General features: G+C 44.5%; 1 long non-coding RNA gene across 1 annotated transcript; it reads right to left on the reverse strand.

Moving 5' to 3' along the window:
* Nucleotides 1-21,993: 21,993 nt before the first annotated feature.
* On the reverse strand, nt 21,994-23,515 carry LOC130075422 (uncharacterized). Its single transcript, XR_008805494.1, has 2 exons — nt 23,382-23,515; nt 21,994-22,051 (listed from the first exon to the last, which is right to left on the reverse strand). It is a non-coding gene; the product is annotated as an uncharacterized LOC130075422 (long non-coding RNA).
* Nucleotides 23,516-24,889: the final 1,374 nt, after the last annotated feature.

Here is a 24,889-nt window from a genome sequence, read left to right on the forward strand (position 1 = left end):
TGCAGTAATCAACTGTTCGGGTATTGACAAACTGATGGAGAGGAGGGGAAGATATACCATGAATAATTTTATAAATAAGACATAAATTTGAATATTTAACCATATTATCCCAACTGAGTAATCTATATTTTTGCAATATTGGACAATGATAAGAAATACATGGTTTCTTATCCAGAATTTTAACAGTTCGTTTGTAAAGTGATTGCAGAGGTTTCAAAGATGTAATACTAGCTTGTGCCCAAATGGGTAAACAGTATGTGATGTGTGAGAAAATCATAGAGTGCATGTACATTTTTGCTGCCTGTGTGGACATTTGATGGCGAATGTGTCTAAAGTTACTGAGACTAAATTTAATTCGATTACAGACCATTTTTACATGTGATGAGAATGATAACCTTGAATCAATTAAAACTCCCAGATATTTGTATTCTGACACGATCTGCAGTTTTTCCCCTGAAACAAAAATATCTGGCTCAACACTGAAGTTTTTGTGGGACTTGGTAAAAAACATTGCTAGTGTTTTTGATGTATTCAGCTGCAGGCAGGAGTGTTTCAATCAAGCTGTGACGTTAACCATGGAGTTAGTGAGCTTCGCAACCACCTGAGAGATATTCCTACCGTGTGCATAGACTACGGTGTCATCAGCATACATCTGCACAGAAACATCAGGACAAGCGAATGGGAGGTCATTTATATAAATGGAGAATAATAAAGGCCCTAAATTAGATCCCTGAGGAAGACCGGTGGACAGACTCAAGGCTGCCGATTTAGATGATTGAACTCTGACATGTTGGGAACGGTCATGTATTCATTATTCTACATGTAGAATTGAAAATTGAGTTGTATCCAATGGATAGTCTGCAAGCCCTGTGTCTAATAAGGTTGTGTCTGCAGGTCGTGGTATCTTCACTTTAGCTGTTTTCAATCAAGGAGACTTTGTGGTGGAGTATAGAGGGGAGCTCATTGATGCAGCTGAAGCTGAACATAGACGTAAACTGTACCACAATGCATGTTCGATCTTCATGTTTGACTTCATATGGAAGCGGAAGACATGGTGGTAGGTTCAGAATCACTAATATGTTTAGATTTCTTCTATGTTTAGAAGTCAGGATTTCTGAAGTAGGGCTGGGCGATATGGCCAAAAAAAATTATCACAATAATTTTTTTATGTCAGTCGATATTGATAATAATCACGATAAATGTCAAATCTTTATTTCTTTCTAGTTTAAAGGCTGATTTTTGCTCCTAAGTGAAAGTTGTAGAAACCAGAGCGTTAATTGTGGTTTTAAACTACTCTTTATTGTCAGAACATATCATGACAAACTCTTGCCAAACAGGTGAACATTTCACAAATCTGAGGTAGAACATTCAAACATTTGTCATTTTTGCAGTTTGCAGTGCAGGCTGCAATATTAATATTACATGTTTTGTCTCGAAACGCATATTTGTCAGTGAGTTGACAGTAAATCTGCATCCTAACTCAAGCTAATACTACTATGTTAAATTTATGTTCATTAACAAAAACAGTAACATCTGTTAAAAAAATATATAATGACCACATTTTTATTTGGTAAAATGTAATATTCTGACTGTTTGAGTTTTATTCAAATTAACCATTGGTCATCCAGCATCATGCATTTTGATCATGATAACCACAGATAACACCAGGCATAGCCTACAGCACCTCACTATCATGGCAAAATGTTACTTTATGGTTCCTATGGTATTTGTATGAAAAACAGTAGGCTAAATACATTAATAAATACTGTAATTATATTCCATTAGTCATTTAATACATTGTCTACATTAATAATATAATACAATTCAGTATATCCCACATTTCATGGTGCAGTTAATATTACTAGGCTAACGTTACAGTAAATCTATGGTAAATGGGTTCAGTATCAATTCAGATTCCGACTGTATCACAGTGTTTCTCCCATTTGTCAGCGCTGTTTCATCTGCCTTTAAACTGGTTTAAATCACTGAGACATTTCGCTGAACTCAAGCGCTTCTCACTGGATCTCGTGAGCGAGATGATCAGAGTAAACACGTCTGGTCTAGTGAGGTCGCGCTGCCGTTTGGACTTTGAGCCGAGCGGATAAACGGTCCGTGTGCTGCGCGGTTCAAATGAGTTTCGTTCCGCTTTTGGCGCATAAACATTATCGAACATTTATCGAACTCTTGATATCGTTTTATCTAGAAAAAATAAATCATTTTCTGTGCATTTTCTGTTTAACTTGTTTAGACACAGCTCAGTGGTGCAAGCTTCCCTTTTGGCCAACACTCTGTTGCAGTGCTTGGTGACCACGCCCATGACTTGGAACCCAATGTTTTCTCTACAGAATTATTCAGAAGCGAGTCCCTGCTTGAATAAGCAATGCCTGGTAAATACTGGGGTCCTGTAAAGCATTGTGCCTTCATGTCCTGTGTTCTCTTCAACAGACACCGAATTGAGAGCAGAGTTCAGTCATCCAGTCCCACACCAGACAGCCCTGAGCATGAGGTTAGTTTGAATTCAGCTGTTTATTGCGGGATGTATGAATGTTTAGAATTGATGTATTTTCATAAGGGACATATTTATGAATGAATTACAATCATACTGCAGATACAGTCTGAAAATCTTTGTCTGTAAAGATATGAAGACTGAAAAAAATATTGTTTAATGTTATTTCATTTTTATTTTATTATTTTTCTTTATTCATTTTAATAATAATTTCATAATGTTTTTTATGAAGTCAGACAGTGTTTGTACATGTGTGCTGAGCAGAGAGCTGCTTGAGTTATATTTTGCTTAGGGGTACTATGTCTGCAATGCAATGTTCACAGAGACAGTTGGCATGTTCTTTGCAGGGAAAGGAATGTTTCCACTGATGCAAATGTACCACTAATGTATACAACAAGGTTAGTTCTTAATATGGAAGTGGATTGTGCCATGTTTAAGCATGACGTGTACATATGACATATGTGTTCTAATTTTAAGAAGCTCAGAGCAACATGTTTTGTTACCTTACAAGGAAGCTGTAAGACTCTTTGTGATGTATAAAAGCTCAATCTTACTGTACCACCACAGAGAAACATAAGGCATGAGGGGGTGAGAGGAAGGAGGAAACTCAGAGATGATGGGCTGAGAAGATAGACAAATGGGGAACAGTTAAATCTAGAATGAGACTTCCTCACCTGTAGCCTTATTGTTATATGCCTGTTTCTCTCTGTCTGACATGACACACATTTAAATAATAAATCTATTGGCAAAAGTAACTGGTGTAGCTTCCGTGATTCAACATTAAATGGGGGAAGCATGATTTTCAAGTCTACAAGATAGTCATCATTTAACATTTTGTTTCCCTGTCTACATCATTTTGAGTGTCATAAACTTAAAGGTTTGATTGAGGGTGTCCCTCTTAGGTGAAATGGACACTGTACCAGTTGATGCCTCTTCATCTTTGCATATTGCTGTTCTTTTTTTAGGTGCACCGTGTCAGAGGTCAATGTGGCACTTCTTCTGCGAAAGAGGGGATTGGTGAAGTTGGTGTCCAGCACCAGGAGGGCTCGCCCCCTGTGTCATCAACAGACCTTGCCAGTGGTCAGTTATAGTTTTGAGTAAATGTTGTTAACTTCTGGCAATGCATGTCATGCCTGCTAAGGGTTTGCAGCATGAAAAACGTCTGGCATTATGAGGCTATTTTTAGATGATTATTTTATGGCTTGATGGATATTTTGAGTAGAACTTTGTCTATCAGGGATGTGAGTTAACTATGTTATGCCTATATGTGATTTTATGACATGAGGAAAGCCAAGCACTGAATCTCCCTGTGTTCCCTTGTACAGAAACCGAATCGAGATCAGGGTGTCACTCATCCAGAGCCGTGCCGAATGACTCTGCTTGTGCGGTGAGTTTGAATTCACCTGTGTTTTGAAATTGACCAATGGTTAGAAGTACTGGGATGTTCCATGGAGCAGTTTTCAGTGTTTTAGTAAACCTCTTGCAGCTACGGTGGTAACGTCCTCTATTCAGTATGGATGGTCTTTTCTAATCACGGTGTCCCCCCAACACTGGTGTTTTTCTGAGTGTGCCACACACTGGGAGTTCAATAGTGGAAGTCTTAGAGTTTGAGCATGGATGTCATTAAAAGTTCAAAGGAAAGTGTCCTTGCATACCTTGAGTTTGTCTGTGTTACACACACGTACGCAGATTTTTACCTTTTTTGGCACAAAATTACTTTAGTTTCTTAGAATTGTTTTTACTTTTCTTGCTTTGCCTAATTAGATAGTCCAGGTTTAATCAACCTATTTTCTTGCAGTTTGAGGTTATGTCAGGGTGTCCGCGGGGTTGTAAAAAGTATTAAAAGTAAATGAAATTAGCCAAAATTAAGGGCATTAAAAAGTATTAAAAAGTAATAAACGTCATCTGACAAGGTATTACATTTTCGAACCCCCATCCAACTAGGCCTATGAGTTTCTATTTGTGTTAAGTGCAGGACTTTGTTCTAAAATTCCTAAAATTCGTGTGGATTTATTTATATGTTGCGAGTAGAACCTGAGCGATATCATGTGACGTGGTGTTCGTTCGTTCGCACACGCGCGCTGAAACAAACTGGGTACCCGGCTGGCCTGGCTTGCTGCCCAACCTGTTCGCGAGTCCGCTTCTATTTCAGTCATCAGTCGGCCGCCAGAGCCATATTTGATCGGTGAGTAGCCTAATGTAGACGACTGACTGCTGCGCTTGTGACAGGGTGCATGTTAACTGAAAGAAGGAACAGAGAGAGAGCCCCGGCTGCGCGCGCGCACTCAATTCACTGTTGCGCTCTCTCCCTCGCTCATCTTAATCAAAATCAATTAACACGATGGTAAAAGGTCGGAAGGCCGAAGTTTCACGTAATTGTAAATGTATTTCCCGCTGTGTGTGAATTGTGCTAAAAAAACGTTGCCTTATCTTCTCTGAAAAGCGTTCCCCACATTCAGATGACATAACCCAATCGAACAATAAGCGAAACACCGCTGTTTGAATTGTTGTAGACGAATTTCAACAATCCCATATTTACGACGATACCAATGCAAAAAACACAGTTCTTGGTTTGATGCGCTACGTGAACAGGGCAATGTTTGTGCTTCTTCGTCAGCATTTTTAAAGATTTGCTTGGCTGAAAAGCATAATGCACAAACGTTTCATTATGTCTAATGAGTATCAACACAAGCAAAATGCCCTCAAGTCCGTGGTGCGCTCAGGTCATTGCTAAAGTCATTCTGTAATTACGCATATGCTCACAAACTTCAAAGATGATGTTAAACCCTTTGAGCAGAAACTATCAAACTTGCAAATTTCTTTGTGTCTGTCTGTGGCGAGGGGGGCGTGGTTTTGCGGAGTCTGTAGCGGGAGAGAGAGGACGGAGCAGAGCGGAGCGTAAGTAGGTCAAGTGCAGATGATGAACACCTGTGTCTGATTTCAGTAATTGGCGTGGAGAGACCGGATATAAGCCGGCGTGTGAGAGCGAGAGAAGAGAGAGAAACGAGCTGGGACCTCGCGTGTGCTGCTGTGGAAAGAGATTGCAACGAATTCTGAGTTATTATATTTTGGCTGTGCCTGTGCACGGTGAACGCGCTCTGTGCGCACCTGTTTGTTTATTTTTATGACCTAAATAAAAGTGAACGTCCCAGCTCAAGCCGACCCCTGTCTTCTTCCTTCCTGTCTGAACTGAACCTTATCACACTGGTGCCGAAACCCGGGAGGGAAGAAGATCGCCGCCGCCATGCAGACCCCGCCAGCGTCACCATTTGCAGACGTAATCCAGTCGCTCGCCGGTCTTCACCAGGAACAACACCAACAAATGCTGATGATCAAGGAGGAGCAGGACAAACGGTTCGAGGCACTCCTCCAAGCTCAGCATGAGGACCGCGAGCTACTCCGGAGCTGGGTGGACCGGGAGGTTCGGGCCATCCCCGCATCTAAAGACCATTCACCTCCTCTGCCTCTCAACAAGATGGGATCTCAGGACGACCCAGAGGCGTTCTTGGACCTATTCGAGAAATCGGCAGAGGACCGGGGATGGCCCATGGAGGACTCGCCAATGCGGCTTATCCCTCTGCTGTCTGGGGAAGCGCAGATAGCCGCACACCAACTGCCAGTCCTGAATCTCCTGGTCTACCAGGACCTCAAGCGTGCCATCCTTCAGCGGGTCGGTCGGACCCCGGAGCAACATCGACAGCGGTTCAGGACCCTAACCCTGGACGAGGCCGGCCGACCCTTCGTGATGGCACAGCAGCTCCGGGACTGCTGTCGCAAATGGTTGATGGCCGACGACAGCGACGTCGAGGAGGTGATCGATCGTGTGGTGCTGGAGCAGTTCGTGGCCAGGCTGCCGAAAGGAACTGCGCAGTGGGTCCAGTGCCACCGCCCGGCGTCGCTGGATCAGGCCATCCAGTTGGCGGAGGATCAGATGGTGGCGTGCCCGGGGGTCGGCGACCCCTTACCATCTGCCTCTCTCTCTCACTCTCCTTCTCTCTCTCTTCCCAAACCTGTCCCTTTCCCCAGGTCACGTGGAGGGCTCCCGCCGAAGCCAGTGCCCCGCTGGAGGTCGGGTTATCCGGCGGAGCCAACAGCCACGCCCAGGGCTCCTCCCAGGGGAGGGACCTCGACCCCTGGATTCGTCTCTCCACAACATCCAATGCCGCTCTCTCCACGTCAATCGCTTGACCCGCTTCCTGCCGCCAGGGCGGCGGTAAAGTCTGGGCCGGCCTGTTGGCGCTGTGGGGACCCGGGACACTTCATTGACCGGTGTCCAGTGATGGAGGTGGGGACACTGATCCGGGTCCCCGATGCGCCACAATCTGCCCCCGATCAGGCTGGCCTATACCAAATACCAGTGAGTATCAAGGGGGGTACATATCAGGCTTTGGTGGATTCAGGATGTAACCAATCCTCCATTCATCCAAGCCTGATTCAACCGAGGGCATTGGATAATAGCCGCATGGTTAAGGTTCGGTGTGTGCACGGGGAAGTGGTGAAGTATCCTATTTTGCCTGTGGATATTCAATTTAGGGGAGAAAAGCATAGAATAGAGGTGGCAGTTAACCAGCACCTCCTGCATCCGATAATTTTGGGTACTAATTGGCCGTTGTTTAATAAATTGTTGGGGTATTTGTGTTCGGATGCCTCTTGGGGAAAAAAACCTAAGGATAGGATCGCGGTGGCACAGCTGGGGGAGGCTGATCTGGAACCGCTGGGGTCTGTTTCAGGGGAGCAGAGTGCTCAGGAGCGAACCATCCTCCCTGGGCGTGATGATTTTCCCTTGGAACAGTCCCAGGATGAAACGCTGAAAAATGCATTTGAACAGGTTCGTACCATCGACGGACAGCTTCTTTCTCCTGGCCAACCGCTCTCATATCCTTATTTTGCAATTTTAAAAGATAGGTTGTATCGGGTGACCCAAGATGCCCAGACAAAACAAGATACAACCCAGTTATTGATACCTAAAAGCCGTCGGGAAATGCTTTTCCAGGCGGCTCATTATAATCCTGTGGCCGGGCATTTAGGACAGACAGCTACACTAAACCGTCTCATGGCCCGGTTCTTTTGGCCGGGCATTCACGAAAATGTGCGCAGATGGTGCGCGGCATGTCGTGAATGTCAGTTGGTAAATCCACCGGCCACCCCAAAAGCACCATTGTGCCCCCTACCGTTGATGCAGGCCCCCTTCGAACGAATTGGTATGGACCTCATCGGGCCATTAGAACGGTCAGCACGGGGACACCGCTTTGCATTGGTCCTGGTGGACTATGCAACGCGGTATCCTGAAGCAGTGCCGCTCCGCACTATTTCCGCTAAAAGCGTGGCGAGTGCACTGTTTCAACTAATCTCCCGGGTGGGAATTCCGAAGGAAATTCTCACCGATCAGGGCACGGCGTTTATGTCACGTACTATTCGCGAGCTTTACGAGTTGTTGGGCATTAAATCGGTTCGAACCAGCGTCTATCACCCACAAACAGACGGCTTGGTCGAACGGTTTAATCGCACGTTAAAATCCATGATTCGAAAGTTCGTACACGAAGACGCCAAAAATTGGGATAGGTGGTTAGAACCCCTCTTGTTCGCTGTACGGGAGGTCCCACAAGCCTCCACGGGGTTTTCCCCCTTCGAGCTTCTCTATGGGCGTCAGCCCCGTGGGGTGCTGGATGTCCTTAGGGAAGCTTGGGAGGACGGACCTTCTGATAGTAAAAACGAAATTCAATATGTCATGGACCTGAGAACAAAACTCCACACTTTGGGGCGGCTGTCAAGGGAGAATTTGTTGCAGGCCCAGGACAGACAGAGTCGGTTGTACAACAGGGGGGCTGGACTACGTCAATTTACACCGGGAGATAAAGTGCTTGTGTTACTCCCTACGTCTAGTTCAAAATTACTCGCGAAGTGGCAAGGGCCCTTTGAGGTCACACGGCGAGTTGGGGATCTCAACTATGAGGTAGCTCGAACGGACAGGGGTGGAGCACATCAAATATACCACCTCAACCTGCTCAAAAAATGGTCGGAGGCAGAATCAGTGATGCTGGCGACGGTAATAAGTGGGGAGGAGGATCTTGGGCCAGAAGTGAATTCAAAATCTCAATCTCTCGCTCTGGCCCCTGGTGGAGAGCACCTCTCACCCTCGCAGCTCACTGATGTCAAATCAATACAAGCAGATTTTGCTGATGTGTTTTCACCCCTGCCGGGTCGAACGAATCTCATTCAGCACCATGTTGAGACTGAGCCGGGCGTGGTTGTTCGCAGCCGGCCGTATAGATTACCGGAACACAAGAAAAAGGTAGTTCAATCTGAATTAGAGGCAATGCTAGAAATGGGAGTGATAGAAGAATCCAACAGTGACTGGGCGAGCCCGATAGTTTTAGTCCCTAAAACGGACGGCTCAGTTCGGTTCTGTGTGGATTACAGGAAGGTGAATGCAGTGTCGAAATTCGACGCATATCCAATGCCTAGAGTTGACGAATTGCTTGATCGACTAGGTACCGCTCGTTTTTATTCGACACTGGACTTAACCAAGGGTTATTGGCAGATCCCCTTGTCTCCCATGACTAAAGAAAAAACAGCTTTCACAACGCCGTTTGGATTACACCAATTTGTTACTCTTCCGTTTGGGTTGTTCGGGGCTCCAGCCACCTTTCAGCGGTTGATGGACCGACTTCTCCGGCCGCATGCTGCATATGCCGCTGCATATCTTGATGATATTATCATTTATAGTGGCGATTGGCAGCGACATATGCAGCATTTGCGAGCTGTCCTAGAGACGCTGAGAGGGGCGGGGCTCACGGCCAACCCGAAGAAGTGTGCAGTTGGGCGGGTGGAAGTAAGATATCTGGGCTTTCACTTGGGTCATGGACAGGTGCGTCCACAAATTGACAAGACGGCAGCAGTTGCGACTTGTCCAAGACCCAAGACCAAAAAGGAGGTTAGACAGTTCCTGGGGCTGGCGGGCTATTACAGAAGGTTTGTACCTAATTTTTCGGACACCGCCAGCCCGCTGACTGATCTAACTAAAAAGGAGGCACCAGATATGGTTCAGTGGACGGAGCGGTGTCAGCAGGCTTTCACCCGCATAAAGGCTGCTCTGTGTGGCGGTCCGCTCTTACATGCTCCTGACTTTTCTCTCCCCTTTATTCTGCAGACAGACGCGTCGGACAGGGGGTTGGGCGCCGTACTGTCCCAGGAGGTGGAGGGTGAAGAGCGGCCGGTGCTGTACATCAGTCGCAAGCTCTCTAAGAGAGAGACGAAGTACAGCACCATTGAAAAAGAGTGTTTGGCTATCCGATGGGCTGTTCTCACCCTCCGCTATTACCTCCTGGGGCGGGAGTTCACCCTCTGTTCGGACCACGCTCCCCTGCAGTGGCTCCACCGCATGAAAGATACCAACGCGCGGATCACCCGTTGGTATCTGGCTTTACAACCATTTAAATTTCAGGTGATCCACAGGCCGGGTGTACAGATGGCTGTAGCTGATTTCCTCTCCAGGAGGAGGGGGGGGGGAGGCTGCAGTCCGGATGGCTCCCCGGCCTGAGTCGGGCGGTGGGGGTATGTGGCGAGGGGGGCGTGGTTTTGCGGAGTCTGTAGCGGGAGAGAGAGGACGGAGCAGAGCGGAGCGTAAGTAGGTCAAGTGCAGATGATGAACACCTGTGTCTGATTTCAGTAATTGGCGTGGAGAGACCGGATATAAGCCGGCGTGTGAGAGCGAGAGAAGAGAGAGAAACGAGCTGGGACCTCGCGTGTGCTGCTGTGGAAAGAGATTGCAACGAATTCTGAGTTATTATATTTTGGCTGTGCCTGTGCACGGTGAACGCGCTCTGTGCGCACCTGTTTGTTTATTTTTATGACCTAAATAAAAGTGAACGTCCCAGCTCAAGCCGACCCCTGTCTTCTTCCTTCCTGTCTGAACTGAACCTTATCACACTGTCCAATAAGCATTTCCAAGTGTTTTTTTTCTAACTTTTTCTAACTTCGTGCCTTCCAATAAGTCACTGGGACTTATTTACGCATCTGAGTTGATAATAGTTCGAGTGGGCTTTTCGAATGTGGACTTCGAATTTAGTTTGGCTAATTGAGATGATAAATATACTGTATATAAAAGGTCATAATGAACAAAAACTTTAGGGCTAATAAATGCAGACCTAATTCAATAGATCCATCAAGCAATTGGCAATCCAAATGCTTGTAGGTGTCTCCACACCTTTCCAATTACTTTCCTTTTATTCTCACAAGCCATATTAATTAATGTAGGATAAACATTTCAGCATTTCTGTTCCCCATTAGACCATTCTGCCAGATCTCTTTGAAAAAAATCTGCTTTTCATTCTGAACTCACTTTATGCTTCAGTTTTCAGTCCACTTTATGCTTATGTTTAGTGGCGTTGGTGAATTTATTGTGTGGGATCACTACATACATTTTTAACTTTGACTTTGAATGGGTAATGTAAATGCTCTGCCACTCCATTGAATTCTACCTCAATGGTCGAAACCTGTGTACTTTTTGTCTAAATGGAAAATGTTAGCCATCACTCAAACTGTGCATTTTGTTAGCATTTCTTGATTTGTATCTTGTATGTTTTTGTATGTCTTGTATTTTGCATGTTTCATTAGTGTGAAGCTGTTTGCATTTAAAAAGAAAATTAGTATGTAATTGGTCAGCATGGGAAATTGATCAATTGTTGTGTAACGCTGTGGTTTGCCTAATTTTGTCTGTGAAGAATGCTGTGGTGTGTGGCATAAAATCTGCCTCCAGAAATCCTCAGAAGACTGGGATATATCAGATGTAAGTGTGCATTGAAGTATAATATGCTTAATATCATTAGGATGGCTCTTAGCAGTTTGTTTTTGACATCCATCCTTCCCATGTGTATTTCTGTTATTTAAAGTATGCTGTATTTAATTAAATTTAATTAAATAATTTAATATACTTTACAGGACGATGTCTCATCTGGCGACGTGTACATCCCAGCATCTGTATCGGATTCAGAAAGCTCAGGGACAGAGTTGAGTGTTGAGTTGCCTGGACCATCCAAAAAGTCCCATACCACTAATATGCCTGATTTAGGTGTTACTTTCGCTGAACAAGAACAGACCATAGATATAGACAGGGGTGCACATAACTTTTTCAGTGAGTTACTCAGGTGAGTACCAGGAGATGGTGTTTGGTACTCACCCCATATGTAGCGTGGTCTTAATAAGTGCAGTCCTCCTCAGTGTAGAAGCTGTCAATCACAGCTGTCAATCATGACATCACATTCCCGTTTTTATAGCATCAAATAACTAAAGACCTAACTTATTTTAAGAAACGAACACTTAAATTTACATCAGCGTGAAAAAAAAACTACCTAAAATGACAGAAAACATCTTTGGAAAAAATTTATTTGAAGTGTTATTTGATTGTTTAGTTCATTAGACTTCATGGTGAGGATTTTGAACAACTCACTATAGCTGTGTCAGCCGGTATTTTGTCAGTCAAAAATAGTCGATCTCCGAATGCAACTTAACAGGGAGGAGAGAGTAAAGATGGAAAGCTCCTAAAGCTTAGTTCCATATAAATTCACGGATAATTTGTTGTTTTGTCGTAAGTGAAAAACAATATTGACCTTGTATTTGAAAAAGGATCCTCATATAAGAAACAATACTAAAATTCAGAGTCAGTTCAGTTCGCATTCGGAGATCGACTATTTTTGACTGACAAAATGCGGGTGTTACTGTTCCGGCGGACACAGCTACAGTGAGTTGTTCACTATCTTTCTTTTTAGAAAACTCTGTGTACACAAACAATGTTCTCAATGCCCGAGTTCATGTGTAGAGCCCCTGGTGATACTTCCAGCAAAGTTTCATGTTGTGTCGAGCCTTCTTAGTGTTTTAAAAATAGCGATTTTTGATGCTATCATATATGTGCCCCTAGCTCTCCCATTCAAAAGGCAATTTGACCAAAAACGAAAATACGGTCAAACTTAAAGGAGAACTCCGGCGCAAAATGAACCTTTGGTCTAATTACACATTGTTACCTAGTCAACCGTTATCTGAGATTTGTTTTCATGATTATCGAATGCAAATAGTTTTATCTCTAAAAACAGTTTAGCCTATAAAGCTAGTATAACGCTAGTATATTGGGCACAGAGTAATGACAAATAAAAATCGCTTGTTAATACCACTAACAAGGCTCAAAATAGCCCCACACTAACACGGTAGCATAATGGGGGTCCCTACCTTCAAACCGAAGCATTGAGAACTTTGTCAGTGTCCAGACAGTTTAATAAGAAGACATTTTATACATACAGTCAACTTCGCGTATACAGGCAGAAGCCATCTTTGAAATACAGTCTCTACCAGTCGATCTACGAACGCCGATCCAAGCCTGCTGTTCTCGCTCACCTTATCACAACTTATAGCTCGTTCACATCTCACCAGCGCACTTGGATCGGCGTTCGTAGATCAACTGGTAGAGACTGTTTTTCAAAGATGGCTTCTGCCTGTATACGCGAAGTTGACTGTATGTATAAAATATCTTCTTATTAAACTGTCTGGACACTTACAAAGTTCTCAATGCTTCGGTTTGAAGGTAGGGACCCTCATTATGCTACCGTGTTAGTGTGGGGCTATTTTGAGCCTTGTTAGTGGTATTAACAAGCGATTTTTATTTGTCATTACTCCATGCCCAATATACTAGCGTTATAATAGCTTTATAGGCTAAACTGTTTTTAGAGATAAAACTATTTACATTCGATAATCATGAAAACAAATCTCAGATAACGGTTGAATAGGTACCAATGTGTAATTAGACCAAAGGTTCATTTTGCGCCGGAGTTCTCCTTTAAAAGTGGCGTTTCCATTCTAATTATGCTTTTAAATGAAAGTTTGCCTCCGGTAGATTAACAAAAAGACCCTAGGTTGCATTTTGGCGACAGTTACCCTTTAAGTACGCAAAGGCGCGTAATAACACAAATGGCATTACGCATTTCTGATTTATGTCGCGCATGTGTACCTGCGTACCAGTTATGTGCACCCCTGGATATAGAGGACAACTCAAAGGATATCTGTAAGAATATCCTGATGGATCTAGAAACTACTGGTGATCTACAAAGTGACCCCGAACCAGAACCAGAAAGCTCAGAGTCATACCTGCAGAAAACAAAAGATGCGAGTAACAAAAAGGGTACTGTGGATAATCTTGGCCAACGTAAATCCCCAACTAAATCAGCGAAATTCATTAAAAGCCAAGTCAATTATTGTTTTGTATGTGAAAAACCTCAAACAAAATTTGCACGTCATCTCGAGAGGCATGTAAATGAAAATACTGAAATCGCACAGGCACTCCAGTTCCCCAAAGGGGAAAAAAGGACGAAAGGTTGCTGTGATCCTGACTCCTGATATGACTGCTAACTTGTTACTCCTCATTAGTAAGAGGAAAGAGTGTGGAGTAACTGAAAACAACAATTACCTCTTCGCTACTCCTTGTAGTGATGGTCACTACAGAGGGCAGTTTGGTCCATTTGCAGATGCTTATGGAGCTGAAGATCTTCAAAACCTCAGATCAACTAACCTTCGCAAACAGATCGCCACAATAAGCCAAGTCATGAACTTGAAAGATAATGAACTGGACCAGCTGGCCGATTTTCTTGGCCATGACATTAGGGTGCATAGGGAGTACTATCGACTGCCCCAATCAACAATTCAGCTGGCTAAGATCTCAAAGCTGCTTATGGCTATGGAGAAGGGAAGTGTGAAGGATATTCAAGGAAAATCTCTGGACGAAATTGGTGGTATGCATCATTTACATGTTGTTAAATCTACTTGGTGTATGTGTATGGTTTGTGTAATAACATTTTTACAATGTCATTTAATAGATGACATAGACGATATGGATACAGGATCACAGCAACTCGCTAATGTTTCCACATTGCAAGGTACTGTGAAAATTGGGTCCCAAGGCTACTGAAATTGTTGTATTCCGTGTTGCGGATTTTGTAATTGTATTGGTGAAAGGCTTTTTTATACATTTAGATAACCGCCTACTGTTATTTCAAACATGTATGAACATTTTATTGCCTACCCTCTTTGCTGTGTAGTTGATACCAACGTGTTTTTGTTGTCGTCTTGTTTTGTTTTTAGACAATGAAGAAATGTTGGCTTCTGGCACTTTTGAATCGCCTCACCTCTCCGAGACTGCAGCTCAAGGTATAATCTGAATGATGGACCCAAAGTTTTCCCAAAATAACTCATGTAATGAGCTGGAATCTATGGGTTCATTAGAGTATATAAAAAATTATTTTTTAGTCAGGAATTTTCCAGTAGTACGATGGTTATAAACTTTGTTAGAAGCTTAACTTTTTGTCATCTCTCTTCATTGTGACACATATGCTTTGTGGCTTGTATTTTGATGTGTTCAGTAGTTTGCATGATCATTTTAAAACAACAGGGAAGATTTGGCCTATGTAAAATCTACATAATTTCCTAGTAAAATTATCACTCAAGGTATTGTTGCACAGTCACGCTCTCCTGACTTCATCCGGTTCAACATCTTTGCCATGAGTATAGTTATTATAATACCATATTTTCCGCACTATAAGGCGCACTTAAAAGCCTTTAATTTTCTCAAAAAACGACAGTGCGCCTTACAATCCGGAGCGCCTTATATATGGATCAATTGGTTAATTGGATCAATTGGTTAATAATGCTCCGTGTTATTAAATTCGCCGGCGAATTCGCGCTTGTGTCCATCTTATGCCCGCTCTGTCACACGGCCAGTTCAACCTCGTATAAATCAGGTTATGTGTGTAAGTCACGTGCCCGCTCACGAGCGCTCACTCTTACTCACAGACACACGAACAGACACACTGTCCCCGGCGCTGCTCGCGCGTCACAGACTGTTCATAAAGCGCTCCCCGTTCACAGTAACTGGGTCGTCTCATTCAAAACAGCCAGCTGTTGCTGTCAGCGAGCTGCCGCACATGAAGACTCATATGAGTCAGGCTGCGCTCCGCACCAGCGCGCTCACGCTTACTAATAAACGCCTCGCCTCCGGTGCCGCGCACTCGCTACATTCCCTTTAGCACATCTAGTGGATGCATAACGCAAACCCAGTCAAACGTTTGACTGCAGTATCTTATGCGCCTTATAATCCGGTGCGCCCTATATATGAAAAATGTTCTAAAATAGGCCATTCATTGAAGGTGCGCCTTATAGTGCAGAAAATACGGTATAGAATTGGCTGTCTACAGTTTTACATGTATCCTTTCCATGCCCATGGTGTTTGATTGGTAGGCAGACAGGCTCTTTAAGCCCATACATTTATACTGTGCAATATTTTTTTAGATGACCAGGGGAACGCTGCCTGTGTAACTTCTGGTTCACCTCATCTCCCTGACTCAGTTACTCAAGGTATTATTTAAATGCAGTGCCATGTCCATCACAAGGCACACTTGCTAATGTGCAGTCAACACTTATATTATGTTTGGTTAGACATATAAAGCATAAAAAGAAGCTGGATGTATTTTGTTGTTAACAAGAAGTGTAATGAAATGTCATGTTAAAGGTGCTCTATGTAACTTTTCTACTAAAATGAATCCTTTTTTTATTGCCTGTGTGTGAAGGGGTTGTAATCACACATTAAAATGATCCACTTGTCGAGTTTTGCTATTACCTCTGAAGGCCAGTATTCCTATTTCTATGTGAAGTCTCCGGGTCGGATTTACCGCGAAATCCAACGGATGTGACGTGCATGCGCGCTCCCGAGCCTCTCTCCTTATATACAGTCTATTGTAGACGGTCAGGGAGTTACGTCCGGTTAAAGGCGCACGTTTTTCGGCTTATATCTCAGTCAATCTTTGATCAATATTCCCAAGACTCTAATCATTCGTAGTGCTGGACGGGGCCTTTCGAACGAGCCCACCCCCGAGGTCCAACTCGCCCGGCTCCCCGAGTTATAGCCGTTCGAAATCGGGGGTCCCAGCGAACGGCGATCCGGTAGGGGGCATCCCCGAGGCCCGCCACTCTAGCGTTCGGGCAAGGGTTCCCCTGGGACCTCCTCCCCTGAATTTGAGCTCTCTGAGTCTTTGCGTTCCAGAGATACGAGCGATTCTCTTCTGAGATCGTGACGTCACCGGCGTCCGCAATTTTGCAGCGCGCCCGATGGTTTTCTGCTAATATCTCCGCGAAAACACCACCAAAAACTATGGAGCTTATATGGTTCTTTTCAGCTCGACTAGATGGTCCCAACGAGCTCGGTGCTCGCCGAATCCGTCTAGTATTCGCCGAGATATTTGCGTGATAGACGGTATTGTCTATGAGTTCGAGCACGAGCGCTCTTGTAAAATTTGGTTGCAATCTGAAACATCACCACTAGAGGCCGCTAAAAGTTACATAGAGCACCTTTAATGAAAACAATCTAACTAACTGTTTGTCAATTTTGAACAGCAACATCCCTACTTGCAGGATCTTTTATCTTTTTTATCTTCTAATCTTTTTTTAATTGTTCAGGTTTCAGCGGTGTGTGAAGAGACCATGGTCTGAGGAGGAGATACAAGCTGTGATGAAACATTCGAGGCCTTTTATTGAAAACAGTGTCACTGCCACCAGTGAGCAATGCCTGAAGTGCAAGGAAAAGGAACAACCTATCTTGGAGAAAAGATCCATTCAAAACATTCGAGATTTTGTACGCAACAGGGGCTTGGCCTTTAAAAGACATTCAAATGCTAAACGCTAAATGCACTTTTGGATAGCCTTTTACCTGAGCCTTTACCTTTCTAGGGCATGTTTTACAAGTTGGTGTCTTGTGTTCAGAAATGGTTTAGGTCACTTCATTTTATTTTGCTCACAGGCAGTTTTTTGTTTTGTTTATTTTGCTATGTGATTAGCCTGGGCCTTTTAATATCAGGATTCACTTTTATTTTCATTTATAAATGTTTACAATGCTGTCCTTTAAAAGGAACACTCCACTGTTTTTTCATATTAAACTATGTTATTCCCTTAACTAAGACGAGTTGATACATACCTCTCTCGTCTCAGTGCGTGCACTCAATCGCTCTGGCGCGCAGCGAAACTTTGATAGCACTTAACTTAGCCCAGTTCATTCATTAGGATCCAAACAGAAATGAAGTTAGAAGTGACCAAACACCTCCACGTTTTCCCTATTTAAATACAGTTACACGAGTAGTTACTCGACCAACTATGGTGACACAAAATAAAACGTGGCCCTTTTCTAAGCGGGTAACTATAATGTATGGCGGAATAGCACTTGGGAGCACTTCGACTCGGCGCAGTAATATCAGGCCTACTACCTGATAATCACAGCATGTGGGAACTCGTCTTCAGAGAGGCCTGGTGAGGCCTACTACCTGACAGCCATAATATCTGGGAGCTTTTTCTGCTACCCGATAGAAAGTCAGGCTAGCTGTCCAGTTGTCTGTCCTTGGGCTTGTCTCCAGGGAGGCCTGGTGAGGCCTACTACCTGATAACCATCTTAAGTGGGAATTCACCTTCAGGGAGGCCTGAGGAACCTACCACCTGATAGCAACTGGTAGCTGAGTCCGGGTGACAGTTCCAAGGCGGCCTGCTAAGGCCAGCCAGCTGGGGACTCGCCTATCAGGGAGGCCTGGTTGGGCCTACTAGCTGATAGCAAGTCAATTCTGCTACAAGGGAACACTGTTGGGAACCATACTACACCAACGTAACTATTGGGCCCACCCACAGGCGGCCTAGTACGGCTAGCTACCTGTAGCGGCTATAAAGTATGTCCCACAATGTTGGGACTCACCTCCGAGGAGGCCTGTTTAAGGCCTACTACCCACCGGTGAGCAAACTGCCCGAACCACCAAGGCCAACCATTTCTCTCGAGAAGTGGCCTACAGCGCCCTATTGGGGGCTATCCATACAAGGAGGCCTGCTGAGGCCTACTACCTGATGGCGCAGCCTTCGTTGGCAGATAAGCTGTTTACACAGCGCCTACAGCATCCTGGTGCCTAATCACATTGCCCACGGCAGTGTACTCAGCAAGAGAGCTTAGCACCCTTAAAAACAAGGGGAGTACAACATACGCCACTCTGCCTCAATGGAGGCCCCAGTTAGTCAGGGGCCTACCATCTATGCATGGGCGTCAGCTCAGGGAAATGCTCTGGCTACAGGGGAGCGTACTTCGACCAAAGAAGAAGTGAAGTCTTACTTCATACTCGACCCGAGCCATAGTGGTGCGAGGTAGGATAAACAGAACTGGGAGTGAAGTACTCAGACCTACCCTGAATCACAGGGGAATACTCACACCTCACCCTGAGGTTACCACGGGGCGGACCTGCCAGCGGCTCTAGGGGGTGACAGAAATGTATCTGTGCCCAACCTAGGGGAGTGGGGCTTGAATGAAAGCCAACCACCTACAACCCGGCGCTCGAGCAGTAGCTCAGCGAGGTAAGTGAAGCCCATACTGGCGGCCTAAATCCGTAGGCCAGTTCTGCACGGCAGGGTCGGGCAGGAGACTCAGTCTTCTTCGTGAAGCGAAAGACGGCCTAACCCTGCTCAAAAGGACTTATATACCACGGAGGCCTAACTGAGGCCTACCATGTCCTTTTAAACCATCCTCTGCACCACGCTGCATTACTCTAGTCACCCCAGAATGCAGAGAAGGGGGCGGGCCTTGGCCTAACGACTCCCATGGAAGGAGGCTGATTATACAGGGATGCCAAAAACCTACATTCACAAAGTGAAGGGTCAGAGGAAGAAAAGCTAATTTTAGCAGAACGCCTCTAATATCCCTGGCACAGCCTAGGCCAGCTACAGAGGCGGCCCTGGTGAGGGCCAACCTGTAAGCATAGATCTATCTGAGGGCTCAGAGGAGCCACAGCCTACTAAAGAATATAGTCTGTATTATTCCATACAAAGGGCTGCAGAACGCTCAACCTAATGAAAACTCAACAGAGCTAAAGAGGCGAAATACTCAGAAAAGTCAAAACGGTCCCATGGGCCGGACATAAGATCTATCTGAAGCTCTAGCGTCAGTCAACACTCTAAGTAAAAAATTCTATCAGAGAGAGACCAACTACTCTACCCTGAGGTGGCTAATAGCCCGAAGGCTAACATAGTTATCATTCTGGCCACCTAACGGGGAACTTCAGGGCCCTGATAATCCAAAAAAGTTATTTTCTTACCTTATTACCTTGACATGGCCCCATAACTCTATACAGGGAACGAGGTCTGTAAAGAGAAACATATTATTTTTTTATCACAAAAAAATACTCTTTATAAAGACCAGCAGCTCACCTGCGGCGTGCGAAGTGAAGACTCACCAGATAGTTCTTACTAACCTGGGATCCCCACTTTACATGCCTGAAAGGGGCGTTTCCACTAACCAAGCCTAGGTGGGCCATCAGAACATAGTTCTCATCATAGGCCCATCCCCAGGCCTGATGTAATGAACGCCTGGGGGTCAGAGGAGAGAGGGCAGATTTCGAGACCCTCCGAGGAGTTTATCCATTACCAACGCCGTGTGCGTTTGTGCTGGATAACCTCCCTCAAATCTCCTCTGTTGCGGGAGTCACGCCTCCTCTGCGACCTGCTCCTCGAGGGAGGGGGCGCACGAGAGGCGACACTGGCTCGCTGGCCCTGCCTACGGTCCTCAGACCGTGAAGGGCCAGGCTCTCCCACCTGCCCGGGTGCGGACGCGGATCTCAGCGGTATACAGGTCTTAAACGCTGCTGAGCGCGCCTTCGCCTCCCTGAACTTCTCCACCACCGCCTCTAAGGAGGTGCCAAAGAGTTCGGAAGGCGAAACCGGCGAATCGAGGAGAAAGGCCTTTTCTTTCTCCCCGATGCCGGCTAGATTTAACCACGGATGCCTCTCCGTGGCCACCATCGACCGGCCGATTGCGGCGGCGGTTTGTTTGGTAGCCCGGAGAGCCAAATCCGTGGTACGGCGCAGCTCAGCCACCGCCTCAGGGGACATCCCTGCCCCCTGGTCGATATCCCCCAGCAGGTCGGCCTGGTATGCCTGCAACACCGCCATAGTGTGCAGTGCAGCGCCGGCCTGACCTACTGCCGTGTATGCTCTGCCATTCAAACGAGCTGTTGTTGTCAGCGGCTTGGATGGCAGGGTTGGAGCTCTCAGTGTCGCTGCCCGCCCAGATACGAGATAGTTCGCGAACATCTCGTCAATGGCCGGCATTGACACATACCCATACTCTCCGATCCCCTCAACATCAGCGAAACTAGCCCGCTGATGTTGGTGAATACGGGCAGAGTATGGGTTCTTCCATGCCTTCTCGATCTCCAAGTGAAGATCAGGAAGGAATGGAAGGCTCACCCGAGCTGGTGGTGTATGGCCGGGGAAAAACCGATCATCGAGTCTGCCGCGAGCGGTCTCTCCTCTAGCGCGCTGCCAAGGCAACTGCAGCCTTCCAGCAGCGCGCTCCATCACATCCACCAGCTCTGCATACACGGGGCAGGGTGGCTGAGGAGGTTCAGGATCTATCTGATCAAAAACCTCCTCAGCCATCTCCTGCGGGTCCGGAAGAGCCGCAACTGCAGGAACAGTCGGTGAGTAATCATCCCCATCGACCTGCAGTTCGCCCTCGTCAGCCGTCGAATCGTCTGAGAGGTTAACAGCCCTCTCGAGGCGATCGACGAGCTCCATCTGGGAACCCCATGACGTAAGTCGTCGCTCTGCCTCGGCACGAGCGGGACCTGCACCACGAGGACCAGACGCTAAATCCCCTTCACTCGAGAGTGAGCGTTTTAAGAGAAAAACACTCGCAGTTCGCACAGAGGGCTCCCTCAAGAACCTCCCGTGCGTGCTCTTCTCCCAGGCAAAAAACGCACAGCTCGTGTGTGTCAGCCGGTGTCAGAAACCTCGGACACGGGTCGGCACACTTACGAAAACAATCCGCCTTTGCTGTGCGTTTCATCTCTTACCTTTTTCTGACGTAAGCTTGAATAGCGTTTCATACAAACAGTCCCTGAAGACGATGAGATGATTTGTCATGTTTGCAAGGCGCCCTCATATACTTCCAGGTCGCACGTTAATCATTCACGCTAATGATTCACGGGCTGTCGCCGGTCAATGTGATTGATGTGATTTTGATAGTGATTTCAGACACCTGTCATGCCTGAGGCTTTCCCCCATAACGTCGATGACGTATTGTTGAGTTCCCTTCGAAAGGGAACATCTTCATCAGTTTGACAACACACATGCTGCAAATACTCAGCGCAACCAAATACAAAAACGCGCTGCAAACGGCAAGAGACTTCAACGTCCTGCAACAGAAGAAAACATGCAAATAGGAAAAACACCAGCAAGTTAGGAAAACATCAGTTTCACAACACACATGCTGCAAATACCATGCAAATAATAAATAATAATAATAATAAAACAATAAACACCACTGTCGAGTAGACATTTGCGTTGTTGGTCAGCCATTTGCAGTGCGTTTCTGTATTTGGTTGTGTTTTGCGAATTTGTAGCACAAGTGATAAAGATGTTTTCTTAATTTGCTGTTTTTGTTTGCATCTGTTTTCTTCTGTTGCAGCGTGTTGAGCCCTCTCAGGCACCATACTAAAAAGCAACAGAAACCAAGCAATAAATTAAATTGATACAAACAGTAAAGCAAAAGTGTAAATATGTCATGCATAAATCGTAAAATACAGAAACACAAAAAGCAGGTTATAAAAGACAAATGAAATACAAATTATATTTACAGATGTGCAAAAAAGGTAAAAATATAAGTTGCAACAATGTAAAACAGATTCCCTGATAACTCAAATTGTGTGGTTTACATTAACATTTTGCAAAGGTGTCCTTTTTCTGCCAGCCTTGCGGTCACCAGTTAGATGAAACCAACTTTTAAAGGGTTAGTTCACCCAAAAATAAATTCTGTCAGTAGTTTTCTCACCCTTATGTTCTTCCAACCTCGTAAGACTTTCGTTCATCTTTCGGAACACAAATTAAGATATTTTTGATTAAATCTGAGAGCTGGATCACCCCTCCATAGGCTTCTATTGTACGTGAAACTTGCCGGCCCAGAAAAGTTAGTAAAAACATTGTTAAAATAGAGTGACTACAGTGGCTCAACCTTATGAAGTTGATCAAGCATCAAGAATACTTTTTGTGCAAAAAAAAAAAAACACAAAAACAACGACTTTATTCAACTTTTCATTTTGAGTAATTACTGACAGAATTATTTTTTTGGGGTTGAACTAACCCTTTAATAACTTTTTCGACCTCCAGCTCAGTTGTCTGTGCACACACAGGATTTCTTCTTACAGCCTCTAGAATAGGAGCATACAAATACAGAGTTAAAAATACTTTTAAAGAAAATGTACAATAGAGACATAAATCATTTGTATTACAAGACACCACCAGTCAAAGTCACCAGTCAACCAGTCTTTTGTTTCTAATATTGATATTATATTTACCAAATTAGACAAATTTAAATAGTTTTTGTTGTTAGATTTGTCATCTTTTAGATTGATCACACACAGCATTTAATTATAACAGTAATTACAACCAGGCTTGTAAGTGGATAACGGTATGCAACTTTGCATTTCTGACAGTGTTACCTACCACTTTTTGTCTTGTTATGGGACAGGATCGAAGATCACTTTACAGGGAAGTTAATAAACTTAAGTCTTCAATTGGAAACATTTTTTGGACTTTGGTTCTGTGCCTCTGTGATCTCCCGAACATTTTTTGCTTTGAGATCTTGCACCATCCTTATAATGTTCCTCTGCTGCTCCATAAGAATTTCTTGTTTAGATATTATGTCATGGAGAAGTGCTAAAACATTAAACACAGGTATTGAAAGGTTTACCACACCACCACTGCCATGATATGAGCCTTACACTAACAGTGAATACATGATAGAAAAAACAAAAAGAAATCTTACATCTTATTAATCGGTCATCGCTTTAGAGGCTTTTTCTCTGTGGTCTGGGTGTTTCATGATGCCACGGTGACTGTATTGCCTGTTCGGGAGACTGTAAAGTTGTATCCTGTTGCCACGTCAATTCACTGTGATGTTCTGTGCGGTCTTGTGATTTTCTGGCAGAACTTCTTACTTGCCATGGCTGCAGTAGCCTCCTCATCAGTGTCATTTTCATCCATTAGGCGCCTGTTTCGTTTTAGGAAAGGTGACATTTTTTTAATGATTACTGAATTTGATTAAGAAAGGGTGGTATGGCCCTTGAATTGGTGGTACCCGTTATGCAATTCAAAAATAAATGTGCATATTAATTTGTTAAACTGCACAAAGATATAAGGACCTGTTATAAAGTTCTATGTCAATGAATTACAAAATAATCAATCTTACTTTATTTTCCGTTTTGGTGGCCTCAGAGATCGGTCTGTTGTTCAGCAAGAGGCAGCTTCCGACGTTCTTCACAATAATTTTCAATGAAAAACAGAATTCAAACATCAATTCTACCACCTCTAACATAAAAACAAAGAAAATCCAACCACAGAAAACCACCAAAAAAGCCTATGTAGTACTGTGCTATAGATTAAAATCTACGTGTTGAGATGGTAAAAAAAATATCAACTTACCTTGATCATGTATTAAAACTCCAAAAGATAAAAACCAATATAGCGTGATTGTCGAAGTTAGAACTACTATTTGAATTTCACCGCAACTGCGTTGAGTTGCTGAATAGCTGCTACGTAACTTCCGGATCCTCTGGTAGGCGGGATGGTGTCACGGGGTGCACTCTGGGAAAAGTAGTCCTTTTTGTAAAGCGGATTTAACACCGTATATGTAAATCAACTACTATTTCCATGATGCATTGCAAACTGCGTTATTGTATCAGCAACCACAGATGCCGCATTCACCCGTCTGCCACGTGGTTTGCTCTTAAAGGAGAACTCCGGCGCAAAATGAACCTTTGGTCTAATTACACATTGTTACCTAGTCAACCGTTATCTGAGATTTGTTTTCATGATTATCGAATGTAAATAGTTTTATCTCTAAAAACAGTTTAGCCTATAAAGCTAGTATAACGCTAGTATATTGGGCATCGAGTAATGACAAATAAAAATCGCTTGTTAATACCACTAACAAGGCTCAAAATAGCCCCACACTAGCACGGTAGCATAATGAGGGTCCCTACCTTCAAACCGAAGCATTGAGAACTTTGTATTAAATATCTTCTTATTAAACTGTCTGGACACTGACTCAACTTCGCGTATACAGGCAGAAGCCATCTTTGAAATACAGTCTCTACCAGTTGATCTACGAACGCCGATCCAAGCCTGCTGTTCGCGCTCACCTTATCACAACTTACAGCTCGTTCACATCTCACCAGCGCACTTGGATCGGCGTTCGTAGATCGACTGGTAGAGACTGCTTTTCAAAGATGGCTTCTGCCTGTATACGCGAAGTTGACTGTATGTATAAAATAT

This window comes from Rhinichthys klamathensis, unplaced genomic scaffold (genome assembly GCF_029890125.1).
Source record: "Rhinichthys klamathensis goyatoka isolate OS25496 unplaced genomic scaffold, OSU_Roscu_1.1 h1tg000578l_1, whole genome shotgun sequence".
NCBI lineage: Eukaryota > Metazoa > Chordata > Actinopteri > Cypriniformes > Leuciscidae > Rhinichthys > Rhinichthys klamathensis.